The following is a 22,604-nucleotide window of genomic DNA, read 5'->3' as shown; positions in this document are numbered from 1 at the left end:
CTGTTTCGCACACCTGCATCCTACCAAATCTGATCTCATGACGAATTCCCAGTTAAAAGATATTCATTATCAAAGTTGACCTTTCAAAACTTCTTGGAAGAAAACATGTTAGAAAGCAATAAACTGGGTTCGAATTTGGCATCGAAAATCAGGCAGACGAACACTTGGGAAGACGAAAATTGGGCACAAATGGTGAGCGGTCAAAGTAGGCTACTTGGAATTAGCAAACTGGAAACACTGACAGAAAACATTTTGTGCAAATGGAATTGACCTGGAAAAGTATGCAAAAGGATTCGTCATGACCTAAAAACTGACACACTTGGAGTATTTTCAGTGGACAATACAATGGTACAATCCATTTGATCTAGGAAATCACGGATCTAAAGTTATAACATCACGAATAGGGGTTCCAAAAAATTTACAAATGTTGACACCAGTAAAAAGATAAAAATTGCGTTTGGAATCGTGTTTGAAAATTGATCAAATGGATTTTTCATAAGCTGAAACTTTAAACTTAACAAGTTTTTGACATCTACAATGCAATGCAAAAGGAAATTTAGCATTTCGGTCAACTGGGTCAAAGATATAACTCATCAAACAGGGCTTCCTAGAATTATGTGCAAAGTGCATCAGCATGAAAATAATAACTGACCAACTTTGAGAGATTCAAAACCTAGTCAAATGGACTCAAAATGACTCAAAATCTGAAAAATAGGCTCTTGGGTATGGATACTAAACATTCCCAAAGAATTGAGTCATGAAACATTTTTGGGTGTGAGATACGCAATGACAAACATAGCCTCCTATCGCTATTTGACACTTCAGGGTAAATTGCAGATTTAGCAAATGCTCAAAATAGGACTTCACAGAATGGCTTGGAATGTCAGTTTAACTTCATGGAACAATTAGATGCACTAAATGTAGAGTGTTAGAAACATCAAACACCTTAGGGGCCTCAAAGGTATAGCTAGGTACAATCTCATTTAAAAGCATTTATAGGGCTTGAATTTCGAAATGGTACTCAAAATCAAGAAGGCAATTTTGAGTCCCAACAAGACCAACAGAGAGCAGTACTAGAATTGTCATTTAATTTTTATGATGTTTCAGTTGATAGACCAATAGAGAGTAGTACTACTAAAGCTGATCCATTTCTTGGAGCAGTTCGTGTGATTAGTACTAGTTCGTATGAAGGGACATTGTTGTTGAATAAGAAAATTGTTTCTGTTAAAAGAACGAAAGCTTCCAGGTGCTTTAAAATTGTTATTATTTAAAGTGTAAATTTAGTTTACTTTTACATTACTCATTTTGGACTCATAAATCCTTTATGTTTTTGTAGGTAATAATGCTTTTTTTGAACATCTTTTTCATATGACATTGAGACTATTTGGACCCACCATACGTAAAAGGTACGCTATTTTATATCATTGCTACATAACTTTTCTTTTCTTCCATTTATTGTAATATATTAAAGTTATTGATCTAACAATCTATTTTTTTTTAAAAAGGTGGAATGTACAAGCTGTGGAATTAAAAAATCAGCAGATTGCATCTTTTGAGGAGAAATTTGGGAAAAACATTTTTGACACTGGCCTACTTCTGAAAAGAGCAGCAAAGCATATAAATACTGCGAGGGATCAATATATAAGGGCTCTTAAGGATAAGCCAAAGTACAACCATCCTCCTATGATTCTACCAATGGAGTGGAATGAAATAACAGAAGAAGCAAAGGAGAAAAGGCTATGTGAAGATAGAGATAATGAAGTAGCACAGGGCAAAAAGAGGTATGTCATTATAGTATTGAGTACATTGTAATCATGCACTAATTATTGATATTTGTAAATATATAATCTAAGATGTTCGAAATTGTTTATAATTGTAGGACACATCTGTGGCTACAAAAGCGAGAGTAGAAAAGGTTGGCCAACACAAACTTGGCTCTGGTGGGTATATGAATCTCCAGTCTCGACTTGTAAGTAGAGCAATGGAATTTTATTTATTTTTAAATATAATGTTGCAAATAGTTTTGTTTAATAAAACCATATATGGAAAATTGATGTTATCAGGCAAAAAATATAGGGCACAAAATTCAATGTGGAGGTCACAGATGAAGATAGAAAAATTGCCTTGAAGGAAGGCTATAAAGTTGTGGCTGCATGCCTACACAAAGAATCTGTAAGCCTTGCCCAAGATTCCAGTGCCCCAAATGATATCTCACAGGTAAATTGGTCAGATGAAATTTAAATGAAATTGAATAATTGAGAAGATTCTTTTTTGGTAGTAGTTTTAAATGTAAATTGACTACATAACAATGTGCATAACATTTTACTACAGCCTTCATATCCTACCACAGAACCTGCTCGTGACGAAGGCCATGATGTGCATTATAGTGGAGGTATTAATTTTCTATTGGAAATTAATTGTGTAATTATGAATACAATTTAACATCTTCAATTGCAATTTGACGTGTATCCTTTTTTTGAATATTTTAGAGCATGTTGAACATCATGCTAAAGGAGTGGACCATGTTCCAAGTGTTCAACATGTTGACACAATGGAAGATCAAAATGCTAATGTACATGATGTGGCATTGTCAGGTAAGAAAAATGCATGTTATGTTGTATTTGTACTTAATTATAGACTTGTAATAGTTAGAAAAAGAAAAAGAGTATGCCAATTTATCCCATTCACTTGTTCTTGCAATAGAGCCCCGTTTAGTGCAGCAGCATCCTGCTCCTCCAAAGAGGAGCCATCATAATTTGAAATTACATGTGTCAGAAGAGGAGGAGAATGATGCAGATATGGATGCTCCTATGAGCACTTTTCTTAAGAGAGCTCAGAAAAACAAAAAGAAAGAAATGATGTTTTAAAAATCTTCTTTGATAAACCTTGTTGGATAATGAAAGAACTTTGTTTTAAGTAATTATGTATGAATGATGCGTATTAATACAGATTTTTATTTTATGTTAATGGATATTTTTATGTGTTAATGAAGTCTTGATTAATATTGTGTATTAATGAATTTTATATCGTATTAATGAATGTTATGTGATTGTATTGATTGAATGTTATAGTTCATAAATGGATGAATGAATGAATGAAGTATGTAATTAGATGATAATGGGTACTTTAGATTGATGTTAGGGGGAGGGGGTGAGGCTAGATGAGCTTCCACCTTTACGTGGTTGGCCTTGTTAAGTACAGAATATTATAGTATTCTTGAAACCAAGTAAAGCTCAAACTAAGGATCCTTTTTCAATATGTTCAAGAGGGTCAGAAAAGCTAAGGACCCTTTTCATTATAGTCTAAAAAGTAAGTCTATTCTGTTACAACCAGATATATCTTTATTTTCCTATCATATTGATGTCCTCACCAGAATCCAACCAACTTTAGGAAGTTTATATGTTAACAAATTCCACGTCTCTGGCCCATCAAGAATCCAAGGAATTGTAGGAAGCTTATAGGTTAACAAATTCCATGTCTTTGGCCCATCAAGAATCCAAGGAACTTTAGGAAGGCTAGAGGCTAATTGACTTCTCTCCTCTATCCATTCTCTATAATAGCCATTACCAATATGGCAAAATATAAAGAACAGATCCCAAATTTATAACCTTGACACTCAATAATGATCCACATGGCTCTGTTACATAGGGAGTAGCCAATGTCAATAAACCAAGACAAAAAAATAGCAGACCCCCTTTTCTTTCTATAATATATATTTACAAAAGATGACAATTTTCAAAATAAATTCTAGAGTACACTCCAAAGAAAGGCTAGCACGTTTTACTTGCTAAAGCATATTAAACCCAAATTGTCTCTTGAGTTGCAAAATGTTCAAATGAGTAACAATTGACCAAGGCCTTCAACATTTCAACAAATAGAATTTATCTTCATTTATGGGGTAGAAGAGGAGAGAATTTGGCATCCATATGTATTGTTTCAAAGTAACTCACTATTTTTCCCTCTAACTATTTGACCAGATTCTGGGTTATGATGTTAGATTTAGAGGGTTTCCTCTTTTATCTCTATGAGTTTATTATTCTTCTAATTGTATTCATTATCATCACATTTCATGTAGCTTGTTTTATTCTTGGATTCCTCTTAAAAGTATGTTTTTCTAAGGTAGGTATTTGCCTTTTAGACTCCCCATTAATATAATATGATTTTGTTCAGGCTACTCAATAGAAGCTACAGTTCTCTAAAGTATGTGCTTACCTTTCCTGCATTTTATCCCATTCTTTACAAAAAACCAAGACTTTAGAATGTATAAGAATTCTAGGGTTAGGCCATTACATTTTTACTTTGAAATAGGACAATTTTTTCTTTGATGGTCATTCTTTTTACAAAGAAAAAAGGTGTTTCCCAATTGAATTAATTTACGCTGAATAACCCTATGTCCAATTGGAAGAATAAAACTTCTTCCAAGTTTGCAAAAATTAGAACCCTAGCATCTAGCTAAGCTAGGGTTAAATTCAATTCCATGTGCAAATCTTCACCAAACAATTTCAAAGAAAATGAGGTTAATGACCAATGCTAGAACACTCAATACTTGAAGCCATTTGAGCATCATACTTATGATGACTAACATCACAAGGATTCAGCTCAAGCTTTCAATACAATGCCCTAAAAAAAAAAGTTTCCATATTCCAAAAAGCCCTATTTAACACCTTTTCTTGTAATTTTAGAAATCTTAAGGATCACAATGCTTCAATACCAACTCTTGATCTCTGTACTCAAAGACTCCCCTGATCCTTAAAATGCTTCAATACTCTTAAAATAACATAACTAAGGAGTTCCAACTCCTACCAAATATTAGTTTTGTCTCAAACTTAAAACTGCCTTCAAAAGGCCTGTCCTATTAGCCCTGTCCTGCAAGTAATCTGCACTTTACTTCAAAACTTCTCAAACAACCTAGTAACCTCTTCACCTTTTCAAATACCCTTTATTGAGTTCTTCAAACCTTATGAATCTCAATCCTTTCATCCTATGACTGATGAACCTTTCTATGACTACTCCTACATGCAACTAGGCCTAATTAGCCCTCCATTTACAAAGCAACTCCTTTTTTCTATTACTTGCAACATTCCAAACCTTGAAATAGTCTTAAGGAATCTATTAAATAGAAGGATTACTAAATTTTTTTGAACTTCCACTCACATCTAAGCATTCTTTCATCAAACCCTCGTTTTAAGGGTTTCTAGCCTAGGGCTCTCTAGAAAAGACCCTTAACAGTTTCACAAAACCTTTCTAATGGTTTAGACACATTACAATACATTCCCTTAGTTGTTTCCAACTCTCATTTATCCACTCCAACCCTCAAATCACTATATTCACCATGTGGTGCTTTCTAAGTGCACCCTAACTATTTGTTCATCAGTCACCCACTGTTCCTTTCTCTATTCACTATCACCTACATCTAAATCATAGTAAAAAAATCATATTTATAGGCTCAAGTACCTCTCCCACAAGTTAAATTTTAATCACAAAAAGTGGGAGAGGCATATTTCCTTAAATTTCTTCAAAACAGTGACAGGCTATCACATTTCCTATGACAGCAGAGAACTTCAAATAGATCTGTTAGAAGAAACTTGCAATATTGCACTTTTAGTACCTTTTACATCCTCTAGTGCCTTTTCAAGGAATTACCAAATTTTACATGTAAGCTGATATTATATGTGTTGTTTCTTTTCAATTAGGTTGGCATGTGCTCAAACGAGTGATGGTTGTGGCAGCATTTAAATCAACTTCTAAAAGATGCTTGACTAGTTCACGAGATAGGAGTGTAGCCACAACAGATAAAGGAAAATCAAATTCCTCTCAAAATGGAGCCCATAAGAGATCAAGGAAACCAGGCCATGTGACATTTTATGCAAACTAGTCTATGGGTAAACTCTTTGTAATTTCTCTTAATACAAATTTTAATTTAGTCTTTTTAGAATAGTTGTATTAGCTTATTATTATATAACTTTTAATATATATATCAGTTATGTCTTTTTGTTCAACATTCTCTTTATTATGAAATTAAGACTTGACCACCATTGGTACTTCATCCTAGACAAATAGGTGTTGAAGCTCCACTTCTTGTCCTCCAAATGATTAGAGCTTTTAATATGGATAATATAGTAATCAAAGGTGATTGAATGGTATTTACCTTGCATTTAAAAAATTGGCAATATTCGAATAGGAAAATTAGGAGCATCATGAAGGAGGCTTGGTCATATTGGATATCATTTTCAAATTTACCATACAACATTGTTTTTGTTTATGACATATATCTGATCCCTTTTGGGACATTTGTAGACTATCTAGCTGCACAAAATACATGAATGCTTACTTCCAACCATATCTTGTTTATGCTACACAACTCTTAGTTGCTATTATTGTTGAACCCTTATTTGGCAGGTAATAGTCACTCAGTTTCTATATCCAAGTGGATTATTGATTTATATGAGGTTATAGTCAAACATGAATGAGGGTCCTCAAAAATTATATAATCTTAAAAAAAATTTGGTTAGGTGCTTGCTTGAACTGTGCAGTTGGAAGGAGTTCATCTCTTAGCTTAATCTCATCATCATAACCAAAACTTCACATAACTGTCCAAGTATCATTTGAGTCTAATTTTTGAAAATGCAGAAATTTTGAAAAATTTTAGTGAAAAATAATTTGAGTCTTTGTGTCTTGCAAATTAGGGTTTTGTTCCTTGTATTTTTCAAACCCTTAGATTGCCCTAGTTCATAGCCTTGTCTTCTTGTCTTTGAAATCCTATTAAACTCTCAAGGTTTGTCTTCAGAGAATTTCTCAGAAACCCTAGTACCATGCCTTATTTTACCCTAGTTTTGAAAAGCCCTCAAAATAGTTTTTCATAAAAATGATTTTGAAAATATATCATTTTACCCTAAGGTCGGGCTTACACGAGCATGGTTTTATTTAAAAGCTTGTTTAAAAACATATTGACCATATTATTTTATTTAGAAAAGCCCAATGTGATACAAATTTTGTGTAACTATTGATCTCATTCAGATCAAAAGGTACCACATTCTCACAATATTGAGATGCAATGCTTTTAAATAAAGCGAGCAAGCAATTTTTTGGACACATAGCAAGGTGGGGTCGGGAGTTCTTAGTATATGCTGTAGTTTACCAAATTGAAAAGTGATTGCTGACATGTACTGCCAGTTGTCCCATTAAGGAGGTTTCCTTGCCAGATGTGATCAAAGTTTGGTCATCCATAGATCCTTCAAAGATCAAGGGCTGGTGGAAGCCCGTAATAAAGAACTGCTCAATATTTAAGGAATGCAAGAATGTGCGTTCATACCATGTTTCATAGTGAGGCATGGTGAAATGAACACGTGGTGGGACCTCAAGCAATGTGGAAAGATGACTAAGATTAAAAAAGAGTTTTGCTTGTTTTCGACAGTGCAAAATTTCCTACGCCATTAGCATCCTAGACCAACCACTTTTTTATAAAGCATATAAGGGATTCTAAATTGTTAGATCAAGCATAAATCGACGATACTCGCTAACTCGCTATGGAAAGATGTGTGAATGTTATGTATAGCAAGGTAGTGAGTGAGGGACCCACCATTGTTCTCTCAAGGGTTGTATCAAATGTCTGCCACAAGATCAAAGTAAAATCAATGGTTATTGCTAGCTCGCTATGAAGAGTTGCTCAGAGGATATGTATAGCAACGTAACGAATAAAGGCCCACCATTGTTCTTCTAAGAAATGTGGTAATGTGTCATCCATAGGATCAAGATCGAATCAATTGCTATCGCTGCTTTGCTATGGCAAGGTACTTGTTCTATATGTATAGTGAAGTAGCGACCTATTGACACGTGTCCTCAATCACTAGTGGGTCCAGACAGAAATGCCATGATCAAAGGAGCATGAGGCCATAGTCAAACAAATGAACTCAGATATTGAAAGTGTACAGACCACCTTCAAAGAATAGGGAGCTCCACACTCAAGCAAAGTTGGAGGTAAAAAAGAGAAGGCATGAAAGAGGTAGAAGCCATGAGCAATCACCAGTTGAAGTCATAGGAATCCGTTGCAAAAAAAGTAGGAATCTCACGTAAAGAAAAAAAGTAGGAAAAACCCATTGCATGAAAACAAAAGAGAACAAGCCGCAAGGATGACTTGACCAGAAAAAGAAGCAAGTTTCCATGCTGAATCATAGGGCAGACCAATGTTAAGGAAGAACTCATGCATTAAAAAGAAGAAATCCATGTTGTGACAAAAAAGAACCCATGCATCAACATGAAAAGATTTGCAAGTGCCAAGTGAAATGGCAGGGTTAGAGGAAACAATATGTTAAAAAGAAAGAATGTGATGCTATGAAAGGCCAAACCAAAGACCAAGCCACGTATTATAAACAAGGGAGTTTAAAATGCAGAGTCAAAGTTCAATTTGATGTAAAGAACAAAGGGGAAGTCATTAAAATGCAAAGGAATAGAGAAAAGAAAGTGCAAAGGTAGACAAGTTGAAGGGAAGCTCCATACACAAACATAGAAGAAACTTGTGTAGAGAAAAGAAAACCCACGAGCTGGTAGAAATGGAGATGCCTATTCTAGAAAAGACACCCATGCCAAACAATGAGGAAGCATGGGCCAAAGAAGTAGTTGACTGAAGTAGAGGAGGCATCAGGACATGGGAAGCCTTCGAAGGCTTTTGTACCACATCTAATATGTGATTGGATTTTATATCTTTAAATGCACTCCCACTTAGTGTGTAGTATGTCTAAGGACATGGGCTTTTAGAAGCCACGGCCATGTGAAGGGGCCTGTGGGTCAAAGGTTAATTATATTTTGACTTGTGAAACTGCTAAAGGTTAAGCATATGTGCAGAAGTTAAAAGGAAAGCCTCTACGTTGTTATGCTTACCTATATGATCGGGATGTGGATGATAGATGTATTATGCCCATACAAGATGAGGCCCACCGTATGGGCATAAATCAAATTTTCAAGCTCTTCGGTGCTATGTCCAAGGTCATCAGAGCATAAAGGGCAGCATTCATTGTATGGTCACAAATGAATTTTCTAGAGCCTCCAGTCTTACGTTTCAAAGGCAGCATATATGCATAAATGGAGAAATGAGAGCCTTTAGTACTACAAGCATGAATTAATTAATATTAATTTATTAATTAAAAAAATTTCAAGATGGGTCTGAGCCAATAGTGACCTGCGATGTGGCATCACAGGAGGGAGAGTATTGAACATAAAGTGAAAATTTAGAAGATGCTTCAAACACATGAAAATCATTTGAATGAAAAATTGAAAAATTTTGAATTTTTATATAGTTCAGACTATATAATATTTTAAATTTTTCATTTTAATGCAAAGGCATAGTCCAGACCTAATTTTTTCAAATTACTACCAGGGGGGCAATTTTTGTCCAAAATAGGCAAATGTCTTCCGAGGTGTTTTGAGTAAAACAAAGTTATTTCCATTTTTTTCTCTGTTGTAGGGCCACTTAGTTGTTGAAGTAGGTCTTTGTGAAAGATTGTGAGCATTTTACCAAATGTGGAGTATGGGATTGATATACAACTTTAGAATCCATTGAATCAAATTCATTAATAGCCTATAACACAAAAATTATCATTTAGGAGTGTGGTATAAGGCTTTGAAAAGTTTGATCTCTTAAGCATTTGAAGTAGTTGATAGGCTAGAGTGCCTAAACCTCTGAAATTTTGAAATTCTCATTGTGTCTTGAAGACCACCACCCTCCCTCCACATCATTAATGAATGGTAGCCAATGCTGAGTATTGTGTATTAATGCATTTTATATCATATTAATGAATGTTATGTGATTGTATTCATTGAATGTTATAGTTGGGGCTCCAGTTTTGTGGCCTTCTCAACTCCTGATGAAACATCTCGAGCTATAAGTATGGCTTGTTTTGAGCAAATGTAAATGTTTATTAAATATTTTGAACTCCTAAAACTTGTCTTTTGATATCTCTTGCCTTAAGATTGTAAGGTTTTGTATGTAGCTTGTAAAAATGAATGGGAAAATAGTAGTCAGCAAGCCACTCTATGTTGCACTAGCTCAGTGCAAAGAAGAGAGAAGAGCAAGGTTACAGGTACTTCTTTTCATTCTTATTTTGAGGAGTAGATTTACAAACTTGATTCCATGTTTTTTATTTTGAAACCAATTTAGCAAGATGGATCCATATTCAATTCTTGTGCTTATCTTATAATTTATCTCTAAGATTTAGCAAATTTACTGAAAGTCAAAGTCAGGTAGTCTAAATAAAATAACTATATATGGAAACTCAATCATTAGGACATTTAGTATGGACTTGAGCTACCTTGATGGAACTATTTATGATAAGAGTAGGAAAGAATGGTCATGAGGTTATAGGGGGTGGAAGGGTATTAATAATATAGTCAGTAGGTTAGATGGTTAAGTTTGGGTAGAAATTTAGGAATTGTTGGTTTCCTAAATGTGTGTTTATTACTGGAATGTATTTGCTTACTCAAAATATTGTTGTAACTAGTATGACTCTAGGAATTATTGATTCATAATGTCTATTTGGTTGGTTGATATTATTAGTATTCTATCAGTGGAAATTCCATACTAATTTGGCATATCTTGATTGTTTTATGCAGACACAATTCTCACAAATGTGAAATTTGATTGGTGTGGCACAAGCTATGCCAACTCATCTTCCTATATACAATCTTGGAGGTCTAGGTCTAAGCCAACCAATGTTCTATGGATAGGGGCTACCCACGCTCATGCCACCTCAAGTAAATATGATATATATTCATATTTTTTGATATATTTTCTACTGATGTTGTTAATTTGTGCTAATCAGTTCAAAGTTAATTTTTATACCTTGCAAATGGCTCTATGCTCATCTTGAAGAAAAGGATGTGTCAACTTTTTTTTGGTGATTGATCTAAAATGAAAAGCTCAACATTCATCAACTTTTATTTGTTATGTTCTTATATAAGAACAAATTGCCCTTTTTAGCATGTCATGCTTGGAAAACCATTCCAAATTTTTGCAAGTTCTTCATTCAGCATTGTTTTCATTGGTATTTTATGGTTTGATGCTAATTTTGTCACAAGCTAGTGGATTTGGTTATCAGCAGCAGCTTGTCCCTGGTATTAGGCCAGAAAATGTACCTATTCCAAATTTCTATCTTTCTCTGGTTCAACCACAACAAGGACAATGATCTAATGTTAGGTGGTCTAGAGCTACACTCGTTCAACAATAGTAGCAGCAGCAAAAGATGCCACTTATACCTCAATAGGCAAAGCATACTTTATCTATATTTTCTAATTGTTGTACATCAATCTTGGTTCTTAACTATCTTCCTTAACTATCTTCCTTACATGTTCAATTCTTCATTGTACAGGTCAATTGCTATAATGCTTTTCTTTATTTTTTACTTCAAGCAACTACTATTATTAACATTTCTCCTATTGTTGAAATGTTCTAGAATGCAGATTTGAGCCTTCAAATGAAATTTTGATTCTTCATGATCGAAATGATGGGCTTCTTTTAAAACCACCATTAGACCTCATAAAAATGGGACAAATATATAAACATAGAGAAGTGGAAAGTATCTCCTTTTGGTTGCCTTAGGCTCCTCCTGGATATGTTTCTCTACGATACATTGCAAACAAATCTCCCCCAAAAGTAGGTAAATTAAATTCATTGCATTGTATTCACAATGATTTAGTAACTGGAGCTCAGTTCCCTGATAATAGTATTTGGGATGCAACTAAAATTAAACAAACAAGAGAAGACTTTAGCATATGGATGCTAAATAGTGAGGTATAATTTGTTGATCACTTTTGCAGAAGGATAATTGAGATTCTTTTTTTATTTTTCTAGAATTTGATCATGTAAGGCAATTTATAGGCTGGTACATTGCTTGTAAGAATTGGAATAAAAAGGCCACCAAGAAGGTTTGCCCTGAGACTAGTTGATCAGACCAATTCCCATGAACTAGATGACTTAGTGATTGATGCCCAAGTACAAAGGATTTCAACAACACTTTTTGATTATTTTGGGGGTCTGGTAAGCATTTCATGGGCAGGAATGTTGTGATGTGACACTTCGCTTGCATGTACTCTCACAATTTAGTGATGAAAATGGCTATGTAAATCTTATATCTCAATAGTTTTGATCTATATGATGATGTTTAAATCATGGAATCCATCAGTGGTTTGACATTGGTTTTCACTTTTCATTTGTCCATGTAGATGGTTCCATTGTTGAACATTTGTTTCACTGGCATCATGTCTAGTTTACATGGAAGACTCAATTACTTAAATTACATAGTAAATCTGTCATTAGTGACAAGGTCATACAATGAAAAGCATGACTTTTGGGAACCTCTCATTGAACCTGTGGATAGATTTTTGAGGTATGATTCTATCTATCAAGAATGAAAAAATTCTTTAATCATCTTGCTTGCATCTCCTTAGAAGCCTTTTTCACCTTGAGCTATCATTTCTACCATTAGAGGATTGTGTTCCCTCCTGTTTACCAATGAAATAAATGGTTTTCATTTTAGTTTTGAATATTGTTTTCTTTCCTTCATAGTGTAGATTCTAAGGAGTTCCTTAAAAATTCATAGAATGAATTGTAGAAAAATATCAAACAACACCATATTTGCAAAATATGGGAAGTACATGCTCTCCTAAGATAAACTGCAGCTACAAATTCCTAACTGTAAAGAAAGAGTACTCAAACAATGGTGGTTCTATCTATTGCATTTTGAAAAGAAGAGATGTATTTTTTGGAACTAGGGCTATAGGCTAAAAAACAAGTATAATGTTATTTTGTGCCTAGGCACACACCATGCCCTTTTCCTTAAATAGACTCATCCTCAAAGCTAGTAAAAGTCAAAATGCTGATAACACTTTTAATATACAACTTCACAAATGTATAAAATGGGTCTTCTTTCTTAAAATACTGGCTCACATGAATGTTTTGCCATAATTTTTGAAGTCTTGTCAAATACTTCATAATTGAGTACTAGATCATCTATTACAATCACTTTTACTTCACCTTCCAAAATCAAATTGTTATCTTTAGCATTAGTTTTGCCTCTTCAGTAGAAATCCTTCCAGGTTTTAATATTACTATACATTATACATTTGTTACTGGAATTTGCTTCTAATTTACTATGCTCCAACCTCTTGTAGAATTGCCTAGGAAGACACCATGGATCCTTTGTACTACGCCACCAAGGAACACTCAGAACATAGGGTCAAACATGCATGAAAAACTATTTTATTTTCTTTTAAATGGGAGATTTTTTTTATCTTTAATTAGGATTGTTGTTTTTAGATTGCAATGTGGAAGAGTGTGCTCGTTACTTGGAGAAAATCAAAACATATGAGAAGAAGCCAGTTGACAATATTGTAGAACGTACTAACAATTTCTATCTATCATGAGTATTCTTCATACCTCTATTGAATAAAAGTTGTGCATTGGTCATGTAGATTCAAAACTTAGAAACATTCATTTCTTTTAGCTAGGAATAATAAAGATAAAATGATTGAAACAAGAAATAGATTTTGAAGAACCTCTTTAAATGAATATAAGACATTTGTGTTAAATTGTTTTGTGTTTTTAATAATTTGTATTGTATTTCTGAATGATCAATGGAAAAGCTTTCTTATATCTACATCCTTGAGTGAGGAGTGCCATTGTATGGGACATGTCTTGTGTCCCTTAATTTCCTTTGCTAATCACACCTTTCTATTACAAGTCTTCTAACAATAAGATCAGTTAGTATAACATTTTTTAATAATGAATATTGTATCCCTTCATGATCATTTCTAGATGCACCTTTTCCTTGTTAGATTTGCATCCTTTCATTCAATAATTAATCAGCCTTTAGTTATTGATTATAATATTCTCCTTATTGGATGCCAATAGTAATAATATCACTAGTCAGTGTGCATGAGCTAGTATAATAATATGGTTCATTGGTTAAATAAATCTCAAAGTTTGTCATTTTTTCACTTAATCATTATCATAACATATTGTTATTCCTCCATATCATTATTGGTTATGAGTGTTGTATGCTTATTATTGTTCAGTCATATGTTGATTGATCTCCTCTTGATTATTTATGTTTATTGATACAACTTCTCTTGATTTGTGTATCATCCTGTTACATAGTAATCATGGACCATCATTGGATATAAATAGGATCATTGATCAATTATCACTCAATTTTTGATCTTCATAGTAGCTATCATTCTTATCAGCACTTGGGAACCAAAATACCCATTATGAATTCCTCATTTTCTATTCTGTATCACTCCATATCGATTTAGTAATCGGTTCATTAACCAAATCACTTCTTCTCATGATGTTGATGTGTATTGACTGCTCTTCAACTTCTTCCATGTATGATGCAAATTGATATCTTAGCTACTAGTGAAAATAGTTCTAAATGATGATTTATCCATAGTTGTGATTTATCCTGATGGTATCTATAGACCATTCTGTTGGTCTAATTTTTTACATATTAATTTTTCTTAGAATCATGGTGAAAAAATTAGATTTGATTTCTTTTGTTAGGTCCTAGGGTTTTAGGTTTTGATCTCATATTTTTGATATCTTTTAAAATCTGTGTAAAACCCTAGGTTTTGCCTTTTCAATCTTATTTTGGCGCAAAAGTCTTAATAGCAATTGAATATTCTTTCCCACCTACATCGAGGTCATTGTTGAGTCCTTTTGAAAAATTTTATCCCGACATTGGATCTTGTTAGAATCAATGGATGTCATGTATGTGCTATAAAAAGTTGTGAGGTTGTTTCCTATAGTGATGTAGTGACCATCTGAGAACTATGTCCTAGTGCTGAAAAATGAAGTCTAGTGCCAAAAAAGGTGTGTTAATATCAAGACATTATGATCATGTGCTATGTCCCAGGATTGTTAGTATTAAAGAAGGATTTAGTGAAATGGCCCAGGATTGTCAGTATCAAAACATGACACACGAGGAGGAATTCGCAAATGGTGTCACCAAAATTGAAGTTTCTCTAGCAACTTGCTAAGTCTATCAAAAAATCTATGCGACCTATCGGTAGCGACATAGCGAGTGCCCAGATTTTAAAGGAAGCTACAATTTGTTTTAAAAACTAATTTGATTGCAAAAATTGCTATGCAAGTTCATAAATATATTAGTGTAGACACCTAAATTTGATTACACTGCTTTGATAATCCTATTTAGCTATCTCTAAAGGCATCATTAATTAAATTCCTATTTAATTAATCCTTTGCCATCCCCTAGCTGAATAATTTAATTAATCATCTATAGTCCTAATTGATAAATCAAATAACCCATTATTTATCAATTAAATCCTATTCTCCTATCTAATTCCAAAATCCTCGTTTATTAAATAAATCTATTTGATAAATAAAATCCTCAAATATAATAGCCCCTAACTTATCCCTGATTCTCCATTTAGCCTAATCCACCCCATCCACCTATACTAACCTAGCTTAGCCACTAACTTACCCACCCTCATGAATGCCATCCACTTTCACATCTCTAACATCCTTAATCTAATCCTAACCCAAGCCTAATCCCCCTCCTAACCTTGTCACATTCCCTAAGTGAGCTTAAGACTTTCCTAAACCAAGCAAAATCAACAATCTCAACTTCCTCCAAAATATCCCAACCATAAGCCTTCAATGCTCTTACAAAGCCATAAATGGATCTTACATCCTCACACATGACTCTTACATACTCAGCCACCCTCATCAAGCCCTTGACCAACCCATTTCCTATTCTCTCACACTCATCCTCCTTGTGACATGTGTCACTCTCTGATTGGTGCTAAACAAGCACAATCCATGTGCTCCCCTTTGAGTGCATCCTAGCCCTCCCTCACCATCTTGCCATCCTTGCACCTTACCCCTCCATCCATCAAGCCCTTAGCCTATAAATTGAACCCTCTCCCTTCACTAAAATCACAATCCACCTTCCATGCAAAGTTATAATGCTATTTTGAGAGCTCATAAACTACCAAAATACCATTATAATGGCAAAATCACTTCATGACTCCATTGTTGAAACCTTGCCTCACTCACTCCATCCATCCATATAAAGCTTAAAGCATAACTTGTGAGCATACATATTTCAATCAAGGACAAATCCTTCATATCATGTGTTAAGCCATTAGGAGCCTACCATTCTTAGCTTGCTTCCTTTTGTGAACCTAACTTCCCTTTATCATTCTCCTGTAGTGAGAGTTTGAACTAATTCAACCCCTTTCTCTTTTCCAATCTAAGTCTCCTTGCTTCTACCAAATTCTTGTATTTTTCAAGAAGCCATTGAGCCTCATTTTCTCTCCCCGCTGCCTTCTTGAGAGTTTTGACTCCGTCGAAAGTTGCTATCTCGCTAGCCAAGAAGTTGGTATTTTCATGGGTAGCGAGGTAGCAACTAGTCAGAGGGTTGTGATGTAATGAAAATTTTAAAAGAGATGGACCCCAAACAAGTGATTCGTCAAAAATGAGTTGTGCAAATTAAATGACATGGTGGCATCCTACTTAGCATTTATAGGCTAGAAGTTTTGACTCCGTCGGAGCTCGCTATGTCGCTATTGAGAAGTTTGTTCTTTTTGCTGGTAGCGAGCTAGTGACATGCCTAAAAATGACAAACATGGCACAGTCAAGGAAAAATGATGTCATTCAAAGTTAAATAATATATATGTGTGCCAGCATGCTAAGCCAGCTCAGTGACAGTAGTATCTTGGACCCACTCCCCATGTATAGAACATGTAAATGATTCTAAATCATTAGATCAAGCATAAATCAATAATACTTGCTAACTCACTATGGAAAGATGTGTGAAAGTTATGTATAGCAAGGTAGTGAGTTAGGGACCCACCATTGTCCTTTTAAGGGTTGTATCAAATGTCTACCACAGGATCAAAGAAAAATCAATGGTTATCGCTAGCTTGCTATAGAAAGGTGCTTGAAAGTTATGCATAGCGAGGTAGCGAGTTGATGACATGTGTCCTCAGTCATCCGTGGGCCCATTTTGAAATGCCAACACTAGAGGAAAGGTACAAATGGAGTTATTTTATTGGGTTGATTGCCAGTGTGTTAAGAGGAAATGTGAGTCAGCCTAGTTTTCATTCCATGATCATAGGAGTTTTCGAAGATTGATGACACAAATTTAAAAGGAAGTATGGTGCCACTCTATTTCTCTATTTTGTGCATTTATGATGAATGAAAGCTTCATGTGTGATAAAAAAAAAGTACAATATAGGAGATTTCATCACTTCCAGTCTCATTCAAACAAAGATTTCACATTTTTTGAGCATAAGAGCTTGTTGATTGTATTGTGTTAAGCCTGGTAAAGATGTGAGGCAGTTTCTTATTTGTTCGAAGAATAATCATAGAGGTTCAAAGAAGAACAAGTCTAGCAAGTCAAGTACGTATTCACATACAACCTCTGTAGCATTCTAGTTCCTATTATTATGATCAAGAGGCCTCCTAAGAAAGCATTTTCTGGCAAATTAATTATATGGATAGAAATGTCCATGATGATTTGCTAGAATTACTCCCATAATCCACCATCAAGCTTGCACAAGTTAAAAGGTTAATTTCCTTAAACCCTAGGCTTAAGATTTCTAATGGCGTATATGACAAGAGGAACTAGGTTAGGGATGCAACAACTACACAAACTGGTCTTGTCTTGTTTAAAAAGTGGTTTTCAGAGAGGAATTTTTTTGCACCACATGCTAACATCTGGAATTTTGATTTGGGAAAGCTAGTAGTCCCAAGTGTTTTCATGGATTATGATTTGATTGAAGCCATTGCAAAGAATTATGACCAAGCTATTAGGGTGGTAAGAAGAAATGATGGTGTGCCTCTGATCTCGATTAGTCCTGAAGAAATTAGAGAGGTTTTCACCTAGAACCATTGTCAGATTACCATGTGCCAATAAATCTGATAGAACTAGAAAATGAATACAAAGAAAAGAAGGATGTGATTAGGGGAGGTGCACTGAGGGCAACACATTGGTATAATAGGAACTCTATCGGTAATTACTGCAGCCTCTAGGGAACCTTTTAAGAAGACTTTTTTCACTTCTCGGGCTATAGAAATATATAGAACCCTATGCCATGTTTTTGGTTAGGATGACCAGGATTTCATGCCCATTGACCTTATGTATATGATGGTTTAGATTTCTTCTTTTGGTGTAGATGTTATCTTTGATTTTGCCTTCTTTTTGGCTGAGGAAATTCATACTGGTTTAGTTGGAATTGCGAAGGGCAAAGTGGAGAAAACTTTTGGCCACTATTCTCTATTGATGCATATGTTCTTATTCAAGGGGGTGACATATTTTGGTAATGAGAAGGAATTGAACAAAGAAGAGAATGGGGAAGCACTGCCAGTCCAATTGTGGAGTGTGGATATGACCTGGGATGCAAATAATGTCAATTTTGTCAGATTTTATAGGTATTTTGCTTCTAAATTGAGTTGTCTCATATTAAGAGACAATCCCAGAATCCCTAAGGTATTAATGGACCTCCTTCGACCTATGGACAAACCCCATAACTTGAAAGTTTCACATAATTGGGGAGATGTCATTCCTTGCCCTATTTCTACAATTTTTAGAATCTATGGTTTTAAAGGGAGTCCTCATGTCTTGCCTTACCCAGTACCTTTGAAGGTAGGAATGGCTAAAGTTTTGTGGCAATTAGGAGGAGTACAAGAAATTTTTCTGTTGAAAAGGAAACTAGGATTAATTTTCCCTACCTATATAGTGGCCCATCAGTTTGTGATTACTAAAGGGGGTAGGCTCTTTTTGCATAAAATTTGGATCAGTATATGATGGCTGTCTTCCATCCCCATTTTTGTGATTCTGAGGGATTTTTTAATCAGACCTTGAGGCATAGAATTTAGCTGGGATAGGTCAAGCATGATTCATATTATCTAGAGGAAATTATAAGGAATGAATTCTCATTGCAGGAGCAAGAAAGTAAAAAAGAAAAATGGAGAGTTTATTCCTGGGTCCTAGAATTCATTCATTATTTTGATCAAAGATATAGTCCTTTAGATAATGTTAATATAGAGGCTGATAGAATAAATAAGCTCACGAATAACTTCCCTAAAATAATGGAAGCTATGAATGAGAAGAAACAATTTTTTTATTGATTCTTATCCTGATAAGGCTAGAGAAGTCATGAGGAGGTTATCTTTTGCTCCTAATATAGGATCTGGTCAAATAATTGGACAAAAGAAGCTTGGTTACACTATAATTCAAAATAAAAGGGCTCCTGTAGATAAGGGCAAGCAAATAATGGGATCCACCAGTACAGCCCAAGAGGAGAGGCTTGAAGAACCTAGTCCCAAGAGGCAGAAGATAATGAAGGAAGAGAGGCCTCAAATTGAGGAATATTCAACCACTCAATCCCCTTTGAGGATTGGAGAAGAACAACTCATTGGTGAGAAGATTGAATAGATGGGATCACAGGGAGGTATTTTTATTACTCAAGCAAAATCAGATGAGGGCAACCCTCTAGAACATCCCCTCCCAAGTTTGGATCTAATAGTAGTAGACTATAGAGGCAGGGAATTGGACCCTATGTTAGAACACGAAAGTCATCAATTTTTGGCTGATGACAATTTTGTGAGATCTTAGGCTTTCCAGGAATTTGCATGGAGGGAAAACATGGATATTTTTGAAGAGAGATGCAAAAGCCTAAAAATAGAGCATCCAAAAATGGATGAAGCTTCCATCCAGAAACAAACTAAAGAAGAAATGATGAAAGAATTTCAAAATATAAGCCCTGAGGAGGGGAGGAAAATGGTGAAGGCATCTAACATTTTATTGTTACCAAATTGGGATATTGTCGATGCCTTAGTTTTCAGTTCTGTTTCAAATAAATTGAATTTGCAAGATCACAATGAAAAGGATTTCAGCGGCACTGCATTTGTTGAGGATCAAGCTGCATTGGTTAGTTGGTCATTAACAAGAGGATCTAGAGCCACACCATCAAAATTAGATGAGTTGGATTGATGGGAAACATAATTGTAAGAAGGGTTGTTGATACTTCACATGTGCAAGCAGCACACTGGACTGTGGATTCATCCAAATTTCTTTTGGCCACTACTAGGAAGGAGGAACAAGCTATGTTCGAGTTACAAAATAAATATGAAACAATTCTTGAGCCCTATAATAAGGAGGTAAAAAGGAGAATTGAGCTTGAAGACAAGCTAATGGGGAATTCTACCAAGCCAAGAATAACATACCCTCGTCCTCCAGTGGAACCTTTTAAATCCATCCCCCTTGTAGAAATACCAGACACACCTCAAAGGCCAAAATATTACACAGCTAAGGATTTTGAAGAAGAGAAAAGCAAGTTATGGGCTTTACATGTAGAGTTAAATATGCAATATGAGGATAAGCTTAGAAAGGCCCTAATTTATTTAGTAGATAAAATTGAATAGCCCTTGTTCTATGATTAGTTGGCAAGAGTAACAAGTATATGGGAGGAACTAAAAACCCATGATGAAACCCTCAAGCCTATTGTTAATAAGTGGGGAAAAAGGGAGAAATAAATCACCCTTTTATGTTATTTAGTTATAAGGTCTTCCCATGACCATATTGAAAAAATTTATGATGTTGCTAATGACCTATAAGATTTTGATAACAGGAGAATTGCTCTACAACTAAAAATTGTTTTTTATTTAAGAAAGTACAAGAATCAAAAATTTGATTTGTTTCCTTGTGCCTTGGATAGAAGAAGTAAATTGAAAAATAAAGATGCATGGAGTAAAGAACTAGATGACCTATTCTGCATAAGGATAAATAAAGTTGTAAACGAAAAAGGGACATGCCTAGTGGGCCATCATGACAAAGGAATTGGTTCAAGTCCAATTATTTTTTGATTCTTTGAGACAAGTGTTTGTTGGTCTCGAAAATGAGGCTAACTATATATTAAAGAAGCAAGATGATATCCTATAATTCAATTGGCCTGATGATGCATACTTTAACACCTAGATGGCAGATATTACTTTTGATGAGTAGTTAGAAGAAGGTGATATAGATGATGATGAAGAACTGAAAGGTGAGGTGTAGATCATTGACACATCAACACCAAATCTGACAGAAGAAGAAGATGAAAAAGTAATATTGCATGTTCAAGGTGAAAGTAGTGAAAATCCATAGGAATAAATAGATTTGGAGGCACCACAAGATAACCCTTTTTTGGCTAGTTTGGTAGCTATGTATTTTAAAGATCTAGAATAGTAGGGGACAAATCAAAAGTTGATGATTTGCAACAGTAATAGAAATGGGCCTACCCAAAGAATTTTTGATGTGCTTGGGATTCTATTATGCTCATTTTTGTCACTTGTTATGATGTTTTGTTTCTTGTTTGGAAGGACACTTGTCAATCACAATTGCCCTTTGCTTGTTGCAACTCATGTCTATAGTTTTCAAGGCAATGTGATGTTCCAAAAACTTGTATAATTTTTGTGTTTCTCAAGAAAAGTACAGACAGTCAATCCAATAGCATGTAGTTGTTTTGAGTTTGCTTCCACTTGTACTCTCTAGTGATATTGAAATGACAGAATCAACAAGATGTTCTAGGCTTTTCTTTGAATTCTATTGGTTATTGTATTAGTCATTCAAAAGGATAATACAAAGGGGTATTAACACTATATTTGTGTCACCAATTTCTATCTCCATTTTATGAGTTTGTTTACTTTGAAGTCACTTAAATAAGGTTTAATTGGTTGAATGCAATCTAGATGGGTTGTATGTTGGTTTTATTGTTTCTTATAATTCAAGGAATTATGGAAATGCTTTAGTGAATCAGTAGGGTTTGTGAGCTTATAAAAGAGATATTTCATAAGAAGGGAAATGGGTGATTACAATTGATTTATTCATTTGCAAGTTATTTGAATTAGATCTCTCGCCAATAGTCAATTTTTTGCCCAATGGATAAGGCACTGGTCACATGAGTTAGAAATGGGCAAGGGTGAATTCTGCTGCTACATATCAAATCACTTTTAAAAAATCAAAATTATTTCATTCCATTTTGTTTAAAGTTACAAATGCTGGTTACCACGCATTTGCATATAGTTTTCTGAGTCTTAGATAGCAACTAATTCCAGGAATACTTGTAAACTAATAGGAGATTTATAACCAAATTTTCTTATAGGGGATGCATATAGATTTGAGAAGCTTTTAGAGAAAATTGATAAACTGTGTATGTGTCTGAGGGTAAAAGATGAGAATTAGAATGAAACTAAGATAATTTCATACCACAGTTTGTATTAGAATCATCCCTAGGTATACCCACCTTGGTTTAGCAGAGCCTAAAGAGTAGAAAACCATTTTTGCTTTTGTTGAAGTTGGGTCAAAGTGGTTTATTCATGTAATTGCTACTAGGAATTGGCTAATCCTTAGATTGTGTGAGTAATTTCATTGTGATATTGAGCATTTTGTTGCTCAATAGTTTCAAACACCTACACATTCAATTGAACTATGTATTTTTTGTAGCCTTCCTCTAGGAGGAGGATTTAATTGAACTATTCATCTAGGATTCCACATTTTGCATGCATGTCTACTAGGGCAGGTTCAACTTAAACAAATATATTTTCTCAA

Source organism: Cupressus sempervirens, chromosome 2, assembly GCF_028749045.1.
Source record: "Cupressus sempervirens isolate cs-2001-9-10 chromosome 2, ASM2874904v1, whole genome shotgun sequence".
Taxonomy (NCBI): domain Eukaryota; kingdom Viridiplantae; phylum Streptophyta; class Pinopsida; order Cupressales; family Cupressaceae; genus Cupressus; species Cupressus sempervirens.
This window is presented reverse-complemented; position numbering follows the sequence as displayed.